The 21,988-nt window shown below is 42.3% G+C and overlaps 1 protein-coding gene and 1 long non-coding RNA gene across 5 annotated transcripts in view; both read right to left on the bottom strand.

Moving 5' to 3' along the window:
* The window catches only part of PLCB1 (phospholipase C beta 1), a 343,204-nt gene that overhangs the window by 280,395 nt on the left and 40,821 nt on the right, over positions 1 to 21,988 (bottom strand). The window lies entirely within an intron of this gene.
* The window catches only part of LOC146768007 (uncharacterized), a 58,940-nt gene that overhangs the window by 7,190 nt on the left and 29,762 nt on the right, over positions 1 to 21,988 (bottom strand). The window contains exon 2 of the long non-coding RNA XR_014954432.1: positions 1 to 21,988. This exon is cut by the window's left edge and continues 7,190 nt beyond it; it is cut by the window's right edge and continues 14,673 nt beyond it. This is a non-coding gene — a long non-coding RNA (uncharacterized LOC146768007).

The raw sequence follows: 21,988 nt of genomic DNA, 5'->3' as shown, positions 1-21,988 counted from the left end.
AGTACTTTCTTAGTTACATTCCAAAAGCATCAGTTCTTTAAAACCTCTTAAATTCTAAGAAAGTGTGTCCTGTAGCACATCTCTCAGTCAAGCAGAAAAATTTTTAGGTAGTTTTCATGTTACCAAAAGGGCATGGCTAAGAATAACAAACTTTTTATTTCTATTTGCAAAACAAAGTTAGACAGTCTAGATTATTTGCAAGGAAGAATACTAAACACATCTGTCTCACCTGGAATGCCACAGAGTTTAGAAAAGCTATCAATCAGTTGTGATCAGGGCCATTAGAGAAGCTTTACACTTTTATTGCAGATTTTTGTCCCCAGGCTTTACAAACAGAGCTGCACATTTAAGACTTGGGTTTCTAGGGAAAAAAAGTTTAAAGCTGTTCTGCCAATAAAAATGTTAACATTTTATTTATAGAAACTTTGCTCACATTCTACAGCAGAATAGATAACTTTTAAAATGTGCCATTTAATAATGGCCAATAAATAGTATAAACACATGTAATGCAATACAAGCAGCTCAACAGAGCTGAATACACACAGCTCTAATTGAAACAACAAATCCCTGACATTTCCTGCAAATCATAAATTTTGATAAACACTTGTCCTCCTTTGTGAATATTTTTTCCTCCCTGGTCATTCAATTCTAGATTAGTAATTTTACTGAGGTTTTTTTTCCAAATGCCCAAGTCCTGCATTGAGGAGAGATGGCCTCAGGTGTTTCAGATGGCAGTAAATAAATTAACTTCCAGGCAAATTAGTAGCAAACATGACATTTCTCAGCTTCATTCTATGCAACTGATGACTGTCATATCCATATCCTCAATTCTCTGTCCCTGAACTATCCCAAAAGGTTGCAAAATACTACAGCTTTTACTTCCAAATATCTACAGCCAGATGCTGCTTCTGGATTTCCTAGATTTTAGAGAAAGACAAGTGGTTACTCCAACATTTTCTTTTTTTCCCCCTATCTTTTTGGCTTTGGCAGATTTTAATTTTTAGGTTGTTTCTTCTGTTGTAAAGGCACAAAAAATCAAACATCCAAGCACAACCACAGAGATGAGGAGGCAAAATGGAGGTGAGATTCATGAGAACTCCACAATAACCTCTCTCATGTCATCCCTTCCCTTCACACCCTAACTCATGCTCCATGTTATGTCCACTGTCCTCAGTGATTAATGCTGCCCTTCCCTACCTCTGCACTGCTGCAAAAGCAGAATTTGGAGCAGTTTGGCACAACTCCTTAGAGCCCACCAAAGAGCTTCTTCCCCCACTTTGTGACTTCCAGGCTTTAAGTCCCCAGGTGACCTGCAGCGGTACAAACCTGCCAAGAGCATCAAAGCCTTCTGGCAAACTTTCAGCCCCTCCACACTTTGCTCCAATTCCTCCAGCAGCTCCTGAAGCAGCCTCTGCTGCTTCCACCCTTCCTGGCTGCAGATGCTTTGCTTCCCAAGGAGTCCCTCCTGTTGCTGAGGTCCCTTCGATTTTGTCTTGATAAAAAGTCAGTCCACAGTGGACTGGACTCTGCTCCAGAGTTACAGGAGTCTGACTCCAAGCACTGCTGTTTCCTGACAGAAAGGTTTCCCTCTCGCCCCACTCAGTGGCTCTAACTGACACAAAGGACCATTATCATGTTACACCACTCTGTACCTGCAGGGTTCAACCCTTTCTAGCTCTTGTTTTTTGTTTCAACCAAGAAGCAAGAGCTTTGGCATCTTCCTCAGAATATCCAGGCCTCTGGGTCTGGCCAGGAGACTGTGCATCTCTTACAGCTGTAAATGAGTGAAATTCATTTACAATTTCAATTTCAATTCAAGTTCAGGCTGTAGAAACATAAGAGACCTGAAAGTCCCTCTGCTGCTAAGGGCAAGCATGGACCAAGTGACAGCTACACACCCTGAGGGACAGGTTGCAGTCCATCCCAGGCAGACCTTGTGAGGGAGCTTGGCTGTGATGTGCTACACCTCTCCTACAGCCTTCAGAACCACTATTGTGTTGCACAAGGCTTTATTTTACCCTTTCCAGAGACAATAAATCTCAAGGTATAAACTGGGAACAGATGGAGCGGGATGTCGACTGTCAGCTTCCATTAAGGACACCAGGAACTCGCCACACGCCACAGTCAAGCCAGAGCACCTCATCTCAGCCTGCACAGCTGGGGAGCAGCTCCTTGTCTGTGTCAGGGCTATTGGCAAGAGAACATCAGGAAAGCCAGATGTGGCTGCACTGACAGCCAGGCAGTTACTGGCACGGGATGGCTCTACCCATTAATCACCAGATTGCAGCACAATCACTCTGATTGTCCCACTCCAAGTGGAACAGGGCCACACCACAGGAAACCACTGAAAAGCTGTATGGGAAGCAGAGGTGGATTTCTGGCATCCCAACCCTCCTTCCCTCCAAAAACTCCAAGCTGCACTGCTGAAGTAGAGCATGGGAAGGCTGGTGATCAAGTGTGGATGCCAGCCTGGTCAGGGAAAGAGAAACGGCAATCATTTCTCACAGTGGCTTGTGAGAATTTTTAGGGAGATGTAGGAATGTGATAACTTGTTAGTCTAAACAATCTGCAGGGGGTGTTTTTCCACCTTGCTTTTCTGTTCCTCTCAAGGACGGTGTGTGAGAAAGATGTTTTTATTAACTAACCAATCAAACAGTATATATTGCATCAGTCTATTTAAGCTGAAGTTTCTTTTCCATTAAAGCCTTCTTTTCTTCCTTTTTACACTGTATCTCTCGTCTGTTCTTATGTCATTCTTGGCACAAGGGTGACAACCAAGCACACTGTGACATTGCTCTGTGCTGTCCCATGCAACTGTAAAAAAGCCAGTTTTGATCAGCTGCCCTCTTAGCACTTTTAATTCCAAAGGAAGGGGACTGCAGGCATCTGCAAGCCAGGGAAGTGCAGCCAGGAGCACAGGAAGACTCCCAACAGAGGAACTCCCTCCAGCTCCTGAGGAAGAGCAGTTTTGAGGAAAAACCAGCCCAAACCTCCATCTAGAACCTCCTATTACTGCTCTGCCTTTCTCAGACTTCAGGAGTACGACCCTACAAGGGAGCCAAGCACACTGTGGTGGCTGCTGGTGCCTCCTCTGCTCTCCATCTCAGCAGTGCCCCACAACTTCTGGAGGTGTCCCATCTGTCTGAGCCTGCTCAGCAGCAACCCACAGCTCTTTGCTCTGCCCCAGTACCAAAGGCACTCATAGCCCCTGCTCAGCAGCTGCAATGCACCAACCCTCTCCCATCCCTGCCTGCTCCCAAAGCACTCCTGTCCTGCCACAGACCTGCCCAATTTGGGGTCACGGCACCCCAATGGGGTGAGCTCAACCCCGTGGTGATGCCTGGAAAAGGTGTCACCCCAAAGAGCCCCAGATCTGCACATCCTTAAAGAGTAGATTCCTCCTTCATCCTTTAGGACAGTTAAATCATCTGCAGCATGAGGGGACACTCACTGTGAGAGATTCACAGTCATCCTCCTTTCTTTTTTAAAAACACAACCTGCTGGGCAATGGAGAATTGGCTGTATGGACTGAGCACCATCTCCTGCAGCACCCCAACTCCTGCACACAGTCAAGCCCCACCATCAGACTGATGCAGCACTTTAAACAGGTACAAAGCCTAGGTATTTTGGAAAGCAAAATTCTAGAGATGGAAAATGTTGATTTGGCACCATCAGCTTTCTCCAAGCCTCTCTGCCACCTCAATTATTTCCTGTTTGATCACCAATTCACATGTTATCCAAGTTTTGCAAGCTGGAGAGCAACACACCACCACGCTGCTTTTATGAATAGAAGAAATGTAGCCATGGTGTCAAGAAACACTGGATAGAGAAGGAAAAAAGGGGAAAAAAAATTTCAGCAAATCCAGTGATTTCCCCAGTCTGAAGTCACAAGATCCATCAGTCCATGAAAAGAATTTCATTGCATATTTGAAAAATGAGATATCACCTCTCAAGATTGTCTATACCCAACAAAATTAATTAGAAATGGTTTGGCAAAAATTCAGATAGCACAGGAAGCAGGAATTAAAAGGAAGTATTTAAAGAAAAAAGAACGGGAAGAAAAGGTTATATTTCAATTCATAAACCTTTGAGATACCTCTTTCTGGAGAGAGCCCTTAGTCAGGCCAGTAGATGACAGTAAGAGTGACCTGGCACGAGGCAAATTATCCAGCCCTCTGTCCCTGGACAGCCAGTGCAGCCTTAAGCATCTTCACCCTGCCTTCATCACTGCAGCACACTGATTGCTTGTGACAGGTGACAAAGGACACAAGAGGACAAGGAGTGCTAGGGGCAAACAGCTTCTCCTCAATCCTGCTGATCACAGCATAAAGTATTTTTGAAGTATTATGCCAGCACTTTGAAAGAGCCCAAAGAAGGAGACAAGTGTGCAGATTCAGGGAGGATGGATTACCTTGGCAGATGGATGCAGACTGGGAGAAACTCGAGTGCTTCTGGCTCTTTGTCCTTGCACCAGGCAGCCCAGGCCCTGCCCTCCAGCTGTGACACGGTGTTCAGTGGCCACACAACCCCTGCCCTGAGTGGGCTCATTCACAGCCTTTATTCAACCCCCCCCCGGCAACACTGACCATTAGGTGCTATCCCAGATGGAAAGGAAGCAGGAATATTTCATGGGGAATTCAGGCTGGGCTAGTTTCTAGGTCAGACAGACAGCAACAGAGATTGATTCTGGTTAATGCTTGGTTTTTTCTACGCTCAGCACTGATTTGAGCCTAAGTGTATGCTAGTCCACCTCAGACTCGGAACTGGAAGAGAAAATAAACACTGGGCATAATTCTCTAAGGAGGATTTAAGATAATGCATGGTGTAAATAATGCTTTGAGTGGTGTTAAGGAAGGAATTTAAAGCAAACACCTGGAATTCACCTTTTTCCTCTCCCGTGAAGAGGAGAAGATTCTAGAGATTTGGGGTTGTTGGTGTGTTTGCAGGGGTAAAAGCAAGTTTTCAGAGGGAGGAAAGATCCTAAAATTACTATGATCAATTAATTTAAGCCCAACTGCAGGGATTATGGTGAGGAAGTCAGAAGCTGCAGAGATGAAGATGAGTCACTGAGCTTTCTGCTTGCAGGCAGTCACTGCTAACCCAGCCTGTGTAGCTGACAGCAGATCCTGCTGCTACCTGCCAGTGGTTGGAATGAAATGGTTCCTCATCAGCTCCTCTGGAGACTTCCACATCCCTGTGCTGCAGGCAGGGCCATGGGAGGGAGAAATCCTCACCTCCCTCTCCACAGGCAGCAATTTGAGGTGGGCAGGGCTGTTCCTTTACAGGCTGTGACTTCTGACAAAGGCTGAACTCCACACACCTGGCTCTGAAGGCAGGAGAGTTCCACATGGAGAGAAGTGTAATGGTATGAAGCTTTGGAACTGCAGCATCGACACATAGCCTTGCTAGAACACCACTATTAACCAGCAATGAGAAGATGAACACAATAAAAACCATTTTTAGCCCTTTACATCATCATGCACAGCCCAGCCATGCTTATACCTTGCAGATAAAGTTTCACAACTATGTGAATTTTGCATATTGCAGAAGCCAGAGCTGCAGGCTTGGTACCACACCGCTCTCCACACAAAATACCCCATTTGTCTGCTTTGCAGGCATGTTGCTTTGGGAGCTGGCAGTATATGCAGAGGAACTCTCACCAGCAGCAGATGAAACCTCTCACTCTCCTCCTATCAGAGCTGTCAACAACTCATTAAGGCCCAGCACCAACCTTGCATTACTCAAAACCTTCCAAAGGATTCTTCAAATGCGTTGCAGATCAAAAGCATCTGTTCCAAGGTACTTTTTAGCTGGTCATGGTATCCTATCTGAAATTCTCTTGCCTCCATTTACCCAGATTTTTGTATTTTACCAGTAAAACATACCACAGCTCAGAAACAGCAGCAGGTACAGATTGTCTTGTTCATGCTCTAACGCTCTACCTCTCTAATAAAACTGGAGGACAATTCTTTCCTAAGATTATGGAATAAATGGAAAAACCCCACAAAACAGTTTTAATTACATCCTAAAAAGGATCTCAAAGAGGCATCAACAGAGGGGATATTCAGGAAGCTGCAAAGGAAGTACTATTAATCCCCACACTGGAGATCAAGACCTGAAGTAAAGGAAGATTAAATGAACCTTCTTTGTTTACCCAGGAAGTCTGTATCCAGCCTAGAAGACAAGTCCAAGTCTCCTACTATCCAGCCCAGCCTCTTAGCCACAAAACAGACTTCCTTCCAACTAATAAAAGCTTACAGGAATTCTAGTTCAATGTTTGCATGCAGGCAAATCAACACATCTTTCACAGCAGGAGACAGAATGCAGATGTACATGGGGAAAAAGAGGAAGAGATAAAAATGTGGTGGAGATGATCTTTTTAGGTTTTTTTTCCTGGCCCTTCCCCAGCACACCCTCTCCTGCCACCACACAGGCCAATAAATCATCATCTCTCCACATCACGTACACGTAGCTTGTGTCTCTTGCTGCACTGTTGTAACTCCACTGAATTTATCTTCATCTTTGCTCAGGGAGAAAAATGGAACCATGCAGAACTCGCTAATGAAAGTTAAAGGAAAGACAATTAGACAGATGATCACAGTAATGTGAATTAGTTTGAAGAGCTTTCAGGGCCCTGTGCAAGTGCAGCCACCTTCCCAAAAGCTGAACAGCCTCTCCTCTGCCTGCTGAAAGCTGTGAGAGGGTCCCTAATGATCACAAAAATTCCAGGGCATTACCTACTGCCTGTATTCCATCATGGAAGCAAAACATTCTGGAGTTCTAGCATGCCTATGAGCTTTACAAGACAACCACAGGGCCAGGCTGAAATTCAGTCAATACAAATTAGTTCCAAAGTGAGAAGTTGCTGTTGAAGAAGTTAGTTGAACCTTCGAGGCGATTTCACCCTGGGATGACAGGAATGAATAAATCCTTTTTCCTTTAACTCTTTGCTGGCTGACATCATGGTTTGCAGGAGCCATTCTGGGGACAGAGGGTGCTCAGGCTGTAAAATAAAAGCTGGAGATCTGCAGCTCATGAGATGCACTGTCCCTGCTCTGACACTGCACCTTTAGGGTCCTGTGCAGCATATTGAGAATGTTATCCCAGCAGGATGATGTATATTTATTTATACATAATACACTGTCAAGTTAAAATTTTGTGTGTGCGTGAAAATACCTGCGCTTGGATTATAAAGGGAATATTTCTGTTACAGCAATGGCTTGGGATTTGCTGAATATCTGAATGCTGAAGGTGGTCAGTGCATCTCCCAAAGAGCTTCTGAGCTCAGCTCCTGTCCCACCACCAGTGTTTGTTTCTCCAGTTGGATGGAAATCCTGGACATAGCCAGAATTGCACCTAGACACAGTCCAGCAACAGTCAATGTCATCTGCAGACTTTCAGGCATCACCACCTGTACAGTTTAAGTCAGATTCCAAGGTATGCTAAATGAACAATTTTAAACACCTCTAAATATTTCTGTAAAACAACCAGTAAAACTCCTCAGGAATTCTATTCCTACACAACAGCACAAATTTCACCCATCAGGAAACACACTTTAATGAATGTTCCTCTGCAGGATCTGTTCTCTGGTACTTTTACAGATGAGTGTTCCCACATATTTCTTTCAAGAAGAAGAAAGAGCAGGAGGCACACAATGGCTCCGCAGCTGCACATGGGGCTTGGTGAGGTAAAAGAGAGCTTGGATGCAGCACTCACAAACCAGGCAATTCTAACATATTCAGCATTACAATTGGCTTCAGTGAAGGCAGGAGAGATCAGCTCTGAAAAATTTCACAGGGAATCCTAAAGGGGTTTGATGCTTTTTAGCACAGCTGGTAAAAAAACAGGCAAAGGCTCATCCAACCTAAGCTCCACCCAAGCACTTTGACTCTTGGATTTGCAAGGCAGGAAGACTAAGGATGGATGAGACTTTGTAACTGCAGAGGGGGATGAATCCAGATGGGATGGGAGGCACACTGACCCTACATGCAGAAAGAACCAATTGGTTCTAGCAGTGATGCCAAATAATTTAAATGCAGCTCTTCTGACATACCCCTAAATGTCAGACTGTGCTAAGCAGGAAAGCTAACACACATTAACTGCAGATACACAAGGAATCCAAGAGCTGAAATGCAGCAAGCCCAGCACATAATGAGGCAAAACCAAAAAACTATTGTTTGTATCTTTTAGATCCTGGTCATGAAGGAGAAATGTTTAATTTCCACATCCTTCAACTACAATAACATCACCTAAGTTACCTAAGATCCCATGCAAAGGATGACCCAAAATCACAATATAGGAAAAACCCTTGTTCTTCAACAAAGCAGATAAAAAGCTGCATAGATTTACCAAGAAATTATTCACCTATTAAAGTCTTATAAATTACTAACACTAAATTGTACAAATGGTATCCATTTGCACAGGATGCACAGAATGGAAAGACCAGAACAAGCCTTAAGTTCTGTGAGCCCTGGGGTGAGCTGTGCCACCCTGGACTTAGGGGAGAATATCAGCAAATCCACATTCTGCAGTGCTACTGCAAAGTCTAAACTTTCTCGGAGGCTGTTGCTATAAAAGACCTTCAATATACTTGATCTCATTTACTTAAAAAAGACTGTCAGAAAGACTTGTCAGCAACTTCTTAGAAAGGCAGCAGAGGGAGGGGAAGCAGATTGTTAACATTAGAATATCACCTTCCATCTGGATGTGTTTAACATAGGATCAGATACAAGATTTGGACATGAATTTGAAGTCCTTGGTCTCATGCCCAGATTAAACTTGAATTTAAGAACTTGAAGACATGTTCTTGTCTGTGGGACGGAGCATGTTAATAAAAGCTCCAAACACTCAAGCAATTTCACTGCTTATACTCCCTTGCACTTCTTTAAAAATATTAAGTACATCTAAAAAGAAAAAAAAACTATAAAAAGCCATTAAACACCTACAAGCTCTGCTGTATGCTGAAAAAAGGAAAATAAGAAGTGAATAGACAGAAGCAATACCTCAAGTTCTGCAGTTTCAAAGAGTCTACTAATAAATGGAATTATTGATAGGCACCAGCTGAAAAGAAGTTCATGACTGCCACTTAACAATGATCTCAGTCCCAGTCTCTGCTTCTGAATAGAAAGATAAATGTAAAGCATATAGAGGGATGGAGAACAGCATAAAGTAACTACTTTTCAAGGGGGCATTTTGAAGAGATAGTTAAAAAATAACAGAACTAAACATTGCACTCAGCAAGGTGGCTTATTATTGACAAATTTTTAATGACACCATCTGAGTAACTCCAATGGATGTGAATTTCAAAGGGAATTGACAGCTGCCTGTAAAATTGTGTCTTTTCAGAGCAGAGGTCATGTAGGCTTCATCACATCACACTCCTCAGGAATTCCTCATTCCTCTACCAGTTTCTCTCTGTCTCCACTTCTCCCCATCCCTTTGGGATCAATTCACCTAATGAAAAACAAACCAATCAAGAACTGCTTTTTGCAAAACATTAGTTTCAAGAAGTAGGTTCAGTACATAACATAATGCACCTGAAAAGCTGAAAAATGAGATTCCCCTGAACTGCCAGGTAACTTCAGCCTTTCCAAAGCAACAGGACCTGTCCATTACACTGAGCACCAGCAGCCAGAGCATCCCTGCATCAGCTCTTTGGGTGCACTCACAAAACTGGTCCCAAAAAGCAACCACAAGGAAGCACACAGGAATTCATACTTGAAATAGAAAAAAAAACCAACAAATAAATAAAAAAGAAAAGGACTATTTTCTTCCTGCTAGCAAATAAAATCAGAAGACTCAATCTCCAGCCCACAGACTTGGGCATCCCTTTCTCTCTCCAAAGAGCCCTCTGCCCACCCCATTGTCTTAAGTTGGAAATGCCAGATGTGGCCAGGGATGTGTATTTTATTGCCATCTGTCAGAAGTGGGATAGTTATCTTCTGATAATTGGACACTTTTCTTCTTCTCTTCCACAACCAATCCTCCCTCCAGGAGATATCTTCTGTTACTGGGCCATTGAGTGTCACTGCATGGCTGACAAAATTCCATCATCCCCTTGGGAGATGCTCTGCCCAGGGGGAGGAGCCAAGCATTCCTCCCTGGATATAATCTGAGATCTGAAACACCACAAAAGCTTTTTCCCACTGGATTCCCAGAGGAGGACCAGGCCCATCTACACCACCTCCAGACCTTCAGAGGAAAACTCCACCCTTCTACAGGATCACTGCTCCAAGGGAGCCACAGCTGTCACTGCAGGAGAGCTGCAGCCACCATGTAATGGAACTGCTACCAACACCCTGACCCACAGGGTGTCAGGTCCTATTCTGATTTAGTCAGTGCTGTTTTGTATTACTGAATTTTTATTTTTATATTTTCTTCTAATTTTTTTCCCTAGTAAAGAACTGTTATTCCTATTCCCATATCTTTGCCTGAGAGCCCCTTAATTTCAAAATTATAACAATTAGGAGAGAGGGGGTTTACATTTTCCATTTCAAAAGAGGCTCCTGCCTTCCTCAGCAGACACCTGTCTTTTCAAACCAGGACACCCATCTATCAGCCATGCTCCTGTTTTGTTAATATCCAGATCTACAGGCAGCACATTAAAACATGGATGTGGTGAGCTCCAAGTGATGTAAACAGCTCTCACACCCAGAAGGCATCAATGTGAAATACAGCTCTAATACTCATGGTAGGCAACTATCCTGTCAGCAACATAAAATTCACAAAGCCCAAATAAACTTCAGGAATATCAGCATCACCCTTTTCCTCACAACTCTCCCTATTTTTCTGCAGCCCAAACTAGCCTATTCCAGATAAGAACATCTCTAGAAAAGACATTTCAAAGTAAAATTCAAGCTAGATCATAAAACTTCTAGTGAGTTTTTGGAAAGAAATTATTTCTACATTTTAGATCTTTATTTTCAACATCACCATCCAACAACAACCTACCAGTACCCACCTGAAAATAAAAAATCTGTTTTGCACTTGCCAAAATAAATTCCCATATTTATTTTCTTACAAAAATAAAGAAGAGCAAGAACAATACAGAATTTTCTGCCTTTTTTTAAAGGGAGAAGATGGGAAAAGCACATTTCTGATCAGAAAGTGCTAAAGATTAAGACAAGAAATAAATAAAAAAAAAAAAAAGAAAAATAAAACCCAAACACTTCCTAAACCAACTACATCCTTTGCTGTGGATTTTAACCATAACCATTTATTCCACAGCCAGATGTCACTGCAAACTTATCCCAGAAAAGCTCTGTCCCTTCCCAGCCTTCCAAAACAAACCCTTGTCTTCCAAAGCAGAGCACCACCATGGCTCAGCAGCCACCATGTGCCCATGTTTCTGATCAGGTTGTCCCACAAGGAGAAGCTGCAGCACAAGAAGTCCTTCCCCTGGGTAATGCAAAGAGTTGATGAGCAGGAATTTTTCTCACAGGAAACTTTGGTGAGAAATAGCATGTTGTCAGGCTTTTAGTTAAAAAAATATTTTCTTGCAGAAAAAGGAAACATTTTCTCTTTGGCAGCCCAGAAAAGGAACAGCTCCATGTTTTGCAGTGTAACATATTTTTTATGAAAACAGAAGTGTTTTCTATAAGCTATCTGATGAACTAAGCAATCCCTGTTAAGAAGAATAACCATCTCAAGCACTTGGAGAAAACATCTGCTACCAGCTCCACTTAAAGCTTTGCAGGAGCAACCTCACAGTAATGCTCTCCCCAAGTACAGAACATCACACTCAGAAAACACTGAATTTCACAATAATTAGTCAGCACAGGTAACTGTATATTTCATTTTATGTCCAAGCTAGGATTGTAGCTTGTTCAAAAGGTAAAATTGTTTAAAGCAAAGGATCTGGAGCACAGCACTTCTAACATTATTTCTTTTCCAGCCACTGTGACACAGAGCTCCATTGGACATTTGAACTACAGTCCCACATCAGAACAGTTGTTCAAGGTTGCCTTTCACTGTGAAAAAATTATTACCCTTCATATGTAATATTACCTTGTTTATGTATTTCCACCCCGGTTTTAAACTAAAAAGACCCACTTAGTCACAAATTACTTAAAATGCAAACATTCCAGTGCCAGCCCCAGGTTTTGTCATATCAAGGTGCACAGGAAGTACTGTGAACAAAAAGCAGCAAAGCTCTTGGAAATTTTGGTACTGCCTTGAACAGAGCCTAGCAATTCCCCTATTGCATCCACATTATCCAGTTTATTTTTATTCTCATTCATTCCTAGTCTCATCCAACCCAAAGCATTAACCTTGCAGTCTAGGTCTGATGAAAGCATTCATAGAAGAAGAAGAGGACATTTATAGCATGTTCAGGAACTCCTCAGCACTAACAGAGGCTGGGACAGCATTACAATCCGAGCTACAGAGCAGCATTTGATCATCTCTTCCCTCCCTGAAAGCTCCTCCAAAATCAACAGATGCACATGGCTTAGAAAACAACTGCTGCTGTTACTGCTAAAGAACATGAAAGAAATTAGCTTGTTCTTTTAAAACTAATGTGGCCGTGAGCAAAACAGATGCTTTAGAGCATGTGATGTGGTTTGGCCATGCAATAATTGACCATGTAATAATTACCTGGACCTGTTAAATCAAATTATCTGTCACTTCTTCTCAGCCTGTACCCAGAAAAACACATGGGCACATCTCCATCCCCTACCCACGAATATGTTAAACAGTTTGTAACTTCTGTCAACACTCTAACAATGCAAAGTATTTCTGAATCAGGACAGGACAGTCTCTAAAAACACAGAAGTCAAGGCAGCAACCCTCATTCAGGCAAAGATCGTCCCCCCATTAAAATTTCTGCCTATTTCCATTAAAAGAAGCACACCCTTCAGCTGCTCTGCACCACTGGGTAGACTTTAATTTGCAAAGCACTGCTCAAAAGGGAGATAATTTTTAGAGCACCTGAGATTTAGAAGAATTATATAAATCATAAAGAAGCATCGATTTCCAACAAAAATAAGGTGACTTAGAGCACAAAAGATTCTACATAACTCAGTTGCTTTTTCCTGTCTGCTTTGACAGGCAAACTTGTGCCACAAACAAAGCCTTTGTAAATTGTGTTTGTTTTCCATCCTTCATAATTAGTCCTGGTATGCTCTGATTTGTCAGCTTGGTATTAAAGAATAACAATAATTTTCTACTATAATGTAGTGCTCTAAAAGCATTTAACAGTTCCTCTTTGCTACTGAATGATAAGAGACTGCACTAATTAATTGCTTTCCCTCTGTTTTATGCGTCATAAAAACTTTAGAGGAGGTTTCAAAGGCACAAAAGGACATTTAAACAGCTTGCACTGCCTAGAAAACAACAATGTGTACCTTAGAAAATGTCTTACTACAATAATGGCCACAATGAATGAAATTTAAAAAATTCCTGGGTCAGAAGGACTTAAGAATTCATGCCCAGTTACACCTAGAACTTCAATTCCAGGGATGCTCACTCCTTCCAACTGACTAGACAACACTGAAGTTGGTAACATTCCTCTCTCTCAAGTTTCCCCACAAATGAAAAGGTCCAGTGTTTGTCAAACTTAGTGTACAAAACCAAGCAATAGAAAATACCTAATTATTTTCTAGTTTATCCCTAAAAAGAGAATGGACTTCTTTTCTGGCTATCAGAAATACTGCAAAATTAAGCAAATTAGAAGAAATAAATCCAATACAAAGCAAAACTCCAAAAGTATCAGAGTTTCAAAATTAAGTTGTGTTCAGGTACATATCCCTGATGAATAAGTATTTTCTCTAATATCTTGGAAGGGTGAAGAAAGGCAGTGCAATCTGTGAGCTATCTGAGAAATGCTGAGAACAACGCCCAACTCTTATTTAACAAAACATGAAACAACTGTAATTTAATGCATCATAAACCTGGTTTAATTAATTTCAAGATGTTTTAATAAAAGATGGCAAAATAAGGGACAGATAATCTGTCTGTGCTCCTTATCCTACAAGTATATATGAGCTCGTGTCAGCACCGACACTTTTCTTACATAATTAGGATGTAGGATGCCTATTACTGAGACACCTACATAAATATTAAATTAGGACATTTATTCTTCTCAGTTATTACAGTCAAGCCACTGGAAAAAATCATTTTCCTTCTACAAATCTTGCATTAATCACCCTCTCAAAGCAAAGCTACTGCATAAGTGCTTTGTACTCACATGTTCTATTCAACTTTGAAGCTAAATAGTCCAAATAAATATTTTTTTAAGATGGTGCAGTATTGAAATCCTCGCTTTGGAACTCCCATTCAATGAGAACTCAGCACCATTCCCTGTATCCCATGGGGTCTCTACACTGGGCACAGTAATTGTCAGATTTTGGGTAGTTACCATGCAAAAACCCTAAGCCACAGAAATTATTCAGCCACTCGAAAGTGTAAATTCTAAGGATATAAAAGAAAGAATTCTGCCTATTTCTATTAGGCAAACTAGGTTAGAGCAGATGGCACTGCCACAGAGAGTCAAAGGAGAAAATGCCACTTTGGGGGGCAGACACTGAGGATACACTGAAGAGCTCCTGAAATGCAGCTCACAGCATTCCTGTGCAGCCACCAGGTCAGGGATTTGTCTCCTTCCAACTGGGTTAGCCCAGCCCCACTGAAAACCAGGGTTTTGCAGAGACTCAACCACAGACCTGGGGCAACAGGACTCCAGCTCATCCCAAGAAACTGGCAGATGCTCCAGGCACTACCTTCACTCTAAGGGATGTCCTGTCACATAGCCAAGGTTTCAGCCTCAATCTTTGCTGCTCATTTTTTAAATGAATACAAAGATAGTGTTTTGTGAATTGATAAAAGGAATTAGATCTTATCAGGTCTTTCTTGAAAAGAAAATACTCCCGGCCAAAGTCTGGCCTTGCATATTGGCTGAGCTAGTTGTGCAGCACACACAGGAACTCCAAGGGATGTCAGCGAAACCCAGTTTTAGAAACCAGAGCACAGGATTGCTCTGGTGAGCTAAATGCAGAAGATAAGCATAGTAGAAAATTCAGAACTAACGCTGAAGGCTGCTGGTATTGCCTAATACCAACACCATCATTTCTACCTTGGAATAGCATTTTTCTTTCTTTCCAGCACTAGACCTGCTTAGAGCATATTGAATTTTCCAGCAGAAATTTTAGCCAGAAAGCACTGAAATTCTATGAAAAATTGCTTCTGCTCTCCCAGCAGAACTAACAGCCTCTCACCCGTTTGTCTCTCTGCTTTGGACATAATAGAAACAAAGCAGAAACAAATAAATTACCTCAAAATCAGGGGGAGTTTGTCTGCATCACCCACAGAGACAAGGAACATCTCTGAGGACACACCCACGGACCTTCACTCTGCAGTAGAGGAGAGCAAACTCTGGCACTTTCCCCTCCCACATGGGCTCTGCTAAACAAAATGTGCGAAGGCTCTGACTAAAGCATGGGACTGTTTGCCTCTAACAAGAGTCCTGTGTCCCCTTGCACTGACCCACCAGCCACATCCACGCCTGCTCCCAGCACCACAAACACCATCTGCCTGCTCCCAGCTGCGGGAGGTGCTGCGTTTGCTGTGTGCACAGCCTCCAGCTCAGCCATCTCTGGGCTGCAGCTAGGAAAAGCTGCCTGGGGAATGTGCTGGAGCAGCACAGGCTGGCCTGACCCGAGGGTCTTGTTCTCAGGAGCTCCCAGCACCACAATCTGGCTGGTGTCTCAACAAGTGCAGTGTCCCACTGAACCAGGAAAAAACAGCTCTTCCTTTCAGAACTGAACTACTTCCAGCTGAGCACCAAGAAACTGTTTAGAGATGTGAGCAGCTGGACCAGTCTGGATGTGATTGAACTCCTGTGTGCAGCAGCAAAGGGCACCAAGCTGGGCTGCAGCGTGGCAGAGAGGGCAGAGCGTGCTGCCAGCACCATGCTCGGGGGGGAACCCACTCACCCTGCATTTCACACCACGGGACACCTCCTCCTTCAGTCAACTCTGGTGGCAGACTGCAGAGCACATCCACCTTAACAAGTTGCTTGTGGAAAAGGGGACATGGCTGCGAAAAAAACCTCAGCTGAAGTGAAGTACTACTTGCATTATTTGTCACACAGCATGGCTGTGCAATTTTAAAGGCAAGACCAGCTCCAGAATTTTGTGTTATAACACAACTTTGCCCATGACACTGCTTAATTGCTCTCAGCCCTGTGCAGACACTGGAATGAAGTAAGACTACATTTAATAAACTTTGCCACAACAACTCATCAAGAAATCTGCTTATTATAGACAAGCTTATTGTAACTATTTATAGGTTCGCTTTCTCAACTCAGCAAAACAAAGTGAGCTGTACCAAGAAAAACTAAACAAAATATCCTCAAGCTGGCATGGCAATATCTGTCAGGGCTTCATCAACATTAGGTGATAAAGAGAGTCAAGGATCCTTGAGCTCTCCTATCTCTATGTCACGAGACAAATGTAGCAAGTGCTGACTTGGGTGGGATATGGAACAGCCCCTACCGTTAGGAGTTTACAAATCAAAGCAAGAACTACAGAATGAAAAACAAAGTGTTACTTTTGCTCCCCTCCTCGGAAAAAGGCCACAACTGAAGTGAACTGGCCAAGGAAAGGCCAAAGCTCTGCAGCTGAAATGAAAAGAGGGCTGTCTGTTCAGCTGTCTCAGGCACTGACCCGCAAGACCAAATCCCTCTACACTAGCAGAGTGCACTTCTAAAGATGCACAATTTTAGCTCTGTACCTTTCCTTTTAGGAAGGTTCCTCTCTCATCAAGAGGGATGCATGACAATCATTCACAAGAGATAAAGAGTTTGAAGAAGAGAAGGTATGAAATCACCTCAGCAAAGGATGAATCACTTGCTAAACACTCTTCCCCTATATTATTTTATTGGGAAACAGCAACCTCCCTAGAAATCAAAACACCAGTGTCATGCACGTTTACACTAATGGAAAGGAGTTATACCCTGGCATCCAGTCTTGCCAATGGAACCATTAACAGCCCAGGGAAACAACAGATATTTCCAACACAACAAGCACAAACACACAGGAAACAGAAACTGGAGAAGTGGGAGCCTGGAAGAGTCTCTGTTGTCTGATCATCCACATCAGAAAACAATTAGCCAACTCCAAGAAAGGCAATAAAACACAAGAGTTCTCCACTGACAGTGCTGGAGCAATATTTTAACAAGCAAACAAAAATTCAGGATTTGTGGGTGACGGTGATGAACAGATGGGGCAATGCAGGGAGGAGGATCCCCATCATGAAAAGACAGAGAGGATTGTCTCAAAAGAGAAGACAAGACTGTCAGCAGGAGTAGCTGCCAGACAGGGTTGTGCTGGATCTGGTCTGCTCTGGTCAAGGTAACCATCCTGTCAACAAAAGGAAAGACTTTTCCAGCCCATGAGCAGGTGCACAGGTGGAGACTAAGTCAGGAGGAGAGGCTGATTCTGTCCCACTTGCCTAGTAAATCTCCCAGACAGCTCTGCTCTTCCAAAGGCAATTTTATGTGACAGCTTGACCCATTTCAGGATTTCAAAGCCACCACGTTCACCGATGGATGTGGCTGTGATTACTGATGGTTGCAATTAGCACATGTTAACAGGCTGTGAATTCTCCTCCCAGGTCAGAGATCAAGTGCTGGGATTGCCTCTAAACTGGGCAAACTCCAGGCAGACCGACTAATCTCCAGGAAAGTCTCACTTTTGAAAACATCTCACAAACCAGCCTAGATAGTAAATTAGGGCCCAAATTCACCAGTTCTTATGCCAGTGTTTGCCCTGGACACTCAGCAAGTCCACAGAAGTGCACGGAGCTCTTGAAGCACCAGGAGCTCACATCCCAATCCCATCGACCCCAAACACTGACTTCCACACACAGCCCCAATGCCAGCGTGCTGAATCAGAGCCAACGTTCCTGCAAATATTCCAAATCTGGGAATTTAGCACCCTTCCCTTCCTCTGATGATCATTTGCAATACAGCCTTAAAGAAGGGAGCTGTGACATGATGATGCAAACCCAAAAAAGCAGAGCAACTACAGCTGTAAATGGTTGGGATAAGGGCACACAGATGATGTGAATCCTTGGACTCCTGCTTGCCAAAGAGAACGCCAGCTCAGCCAGAGCAGGGTTTCTTGGAGGCTTCATTCTATGCACTTCTAACATTCTTATCTGCCAAGATAGTCACAAGCTATTTCTTTATGGAGTCTGCTGAAAGAGATATATCAAAACATAAGGATTTTTCTTGAGGGTTGAGATCTGCTTCAAAAATACCAGTGAGGTCAATGCAAGACTTTGTTAAGCTCCAGCACCAGAGCTTAAGAAAAACACTACAAGAAACAAGCTGACCATTTGGATAGGATTTCTGAAACAAACCTGTGCTTTTCCTCTGCAAAGCATTCATAGAACAACAGTACCAATAGTTGGAAATCACTTTGGATCACATAACTAGGTGATTATGACATTAACACACAATGTCTTCTACCAGGAGAAGACATTTATCAGTGCATTTATTTGGTGATATCTACAAGGAGCCCCTCATATCCTCTTAACATGATTATTATCTTTTTTAAAACCTATAAATCAATCACAGAAAGAGATTACAGCTCCTTTACTGCAACCAATACCAATTTTTATATTCTAACCAGTAACAGGTACCCTGTCTCACCTGTAACAAATGTAAAGAGCACTTGAAATACTTTGCATGTGTTTTTATTTCAATACTCTGCAATAGTCAATATGCATAATGATGAAACAAATTAAAACATCCTACTTGAAAAACATTTCTTTAGAGGTTCATTAACTCAGTATTAAACCATACTAGGATATAGGAAGCGTATCTACAGGGTAGGAATTAATTACATATTTGTATTTTTGCCACACTCTGCAGTTACACAGTGAGGCCTAACTGCCACATTTATCTGAAACACAATTGTCACTGAAGCTGGGGGAAGCTCTCAGACAAGGTCTCCAGCTCTCAGGACATGACTTTGTAGGCATGACTTGAGGAAGTCAACTGGCATTAGTTTAACTTACGACTTAAAGAAGATTAGCTAAATTCTGTGTAGATGCCTTCCTTCAGAATTAAAGTGGCTTTAATATGATTTCTTTACTTAAGTTTGGAAGTGAACTCAATTGAATTAAGCCACTTTAATGGTGAAGAAAAGCATCCACAAAGAGTTTGTATGCAGTGCAACAAGCTGCTTTAAAAAATTAACTTATATTAATTTTCCCATATGCTCTTCCTTTCACTAACCCTTTAGGAAGGCTATAGTTTTAACACTATTAACCTGATTAAATGAAATTTCACTTTCTCACATTACAGTATTCCACTTGCTAATGTAAAGAAATCACTAAATTAAAGTGAGCTCCCTGGAAAGAGTACTCTTTCAGAAGCAAGAGTATTTTTGCTGTGGTATTTCAGTGAGTTATTCTACAGGACTAGAAAAACACTTAGCCTTTTTTGGAATTTGATGAGTGACATCCAGTGCAGTATTTGAGGGGATGGGGAGGTCGGAAGTACCTTTTGGTTTTGCTTTGAAGCCAGATAAGTGCACTAGCAGAGACCACGGCCCATATGTGCCATCACAAAGTACATTCCCATGGCCTCTAACATCTTAGCCAGCCTTTCATGCAAACCAGTCCAGGAAAGTCAAACAATAATGGCTAAATCATTATCAAACACCTCAGAGGAAAAGACAAGGCAGGTAAGACTCAAAGGATGCTTTGACACATACTGTCTTGAGACTAGACACTGGATTTTACAACTCCTATTGGCAGGGAAAGAATGAAGATGAAGAACCCAGAATGAGGTCTCAGGTGTAATCTCTAACACTCCAAAAGTATTGCTGTTTTTCCCCAGACAGTTTTAAACCTCAGCCCTTCTGCCATGTTTGCACAGAAATCCTGCACTAAAGGTGGAGAGGTCTCTCAGTAGAGCTGTAAAGGAAACATCTCTTCCCAGAACAGACTTTGAGCATGCAGGGCATATAAATGCATTTTATAGTTCCTTATTGCCCCACGTGCATCTGTGAATCTCCACCTCCACCAGAGCATGTCAAGCGCTTTACAGACATTCAGGTGCCTTATCAGGTAATAAATAGTAAATTACTCCCCATTACTCCTTGCACTCCTGAACAAGGAGTCAAGCACAGCTTGGATCAGGACATCCAGCTCCCAGCAGAGCACAACCAGAGCCACCATTGCTGAGATGAAGCTCTTACAGTCATGAAGAAATAGGGCACAGCAGCACAGAATTAGGTAGATCCCACAATTCTGCATTTTCTTCACATCTTCCCACAACAGCCACATCCAAAGCTAAGCTGTTGGCTAGATCTACAAATTATTTAAGTGCTTTGATAACTGCCCTTGTAGTCTGATACAAGTTCATAGCTCTTAAAACAACAAAACTAAAACAAGCCAGCTCAAAATTATGGTAACATCTCAAATAACAGTATAAACAAAATCAGTTGCTCCCAAGCTTTTATTTAGACCTTCCTGGCTCACTGAGCTAAGAGCAGAGAGCAATTTCAGCTTTACAGCAGATCTCCAGACTGAATGCTTAGGATGTGGCAGATACATATTTAATTACAACATGTTTGAAGCAGGCATCAAGATCAAAAGGAAAGAAATGTTACATTGAAGAGAGTTGATCTAAAGCTGCAATTAGGAACATGAACCCAAGGGAAGGAGTTGTTTGAGTTGGTAGGAAGACATTATACACAAAATTAGGATCAGTGTTATAGTTTTAAAAATGGAGCAAGCAAGATAAGCAGCAGCACATAAACTGAGTATTTACACAGCTGTAAAACATCTACCAGGAGAATTGTGAGAATGTGTGTTTGGAATGGTGAACAGGGAAATCTTCTCCACCTGATCCTGTACAACAATATGCTTTATTGCCCGGCTGCTCCTGAATCCCACATGAATACCAGAAACCATTCATTAATTGAAGCCATGTGTATCCAAGCAAAATATGGACCCAAACTTCCCACTTATTCAAATAAAAAACCAAACAACAAGACTATTAAAGCTTACCTGAAAATGTTTATTTAAAACTTAAAATGGAGGAATATTTTGCTTAAAAGCAAAAAAATAAAACTTTTTCACCTGGTTATGCTGCAACCAGGTACCAAGAAAAATAACTTTACTACTTTGCTTGCTACTACTGCGCACAGAAAGACAAATACTGGTCAGATCTGTCAGGGAATTGCTTTCACAAAAAAACTCCTCTAGGAAAAGAAAGTGCTCAATGTACTTGAATTAACAGGCTGACCAGTTCTTCCATGAAATCATTGGTCCTGGCTTATAAGCAGGCAGACTTGTTTGTATTTGTCTAACTTTCAAGATGTTTATATGAGAATAATTTATTAATTCTGTATGTCTGTTTATTTGCCAAAAAAATAATTTTAAACTGTCTCAGGTTGACACTTGTAATAGCCTTGGAAATTACTTAACCATAACTGTTGCTTTTAGTAGTGTGCTTTAATACAAAGTATTTTATAGAAGCTGGTGATAATATGTAACACAGATGAAACATATCACAGGAGATAAAGGTGGACCTGCTCACACCCACAGTATCCTCTGCCTTCTACTCACAGCAACTTCAAATAAATCTGAAAGCAAACAGCCCAATGGCCAAACAGTCCAAAACCCCACCAGTCCAAAGCTGAAAACAGGGATCAAAAGTGTCATCTCCCACACTCACTTTTGCCCCACCACCCTGGCAAAACCTCTGTGAAAACCACATTCAGAGACAACACTTCAGTCTCAGCCACTCAGAACGAAGTGGATGAAGTTTGCAGCTAGCATTGAACATGCTCAGTTGTGAAGCAGCCCTGGGAGGACGCAAACACCCTTGGCTTTCCTGGGAAGATCTCCATGCTTGACAAGAGGTTTGCCTGCAGAAGAATTGGTGCAAATTTCCTAATACAGTCACACTGAAATTGTAAGGAATATTCCCCATCAAACCTGACTTTCCCCTCCTCCCTGCCACTTGTTCCCA

This window comes from Lonchura striata, chromosome 3, assembly GCF_050655825.1.
Source record: "Lonchura striata isolate lonStrDom1 chromosome 3, ASM5065582v1, whole genome shotgun sequence".
Taxonomy (NCBI): Eukaryota; Metazoa; Chordata; class Aves; order Passeriformes; family Estrildidae; genus Lonchura; species Lonchura striata.
Note: the sequence above shows the minus strand (reverse complement) of the source record. Positions and strands in the feature narration are given on the sequence as shown.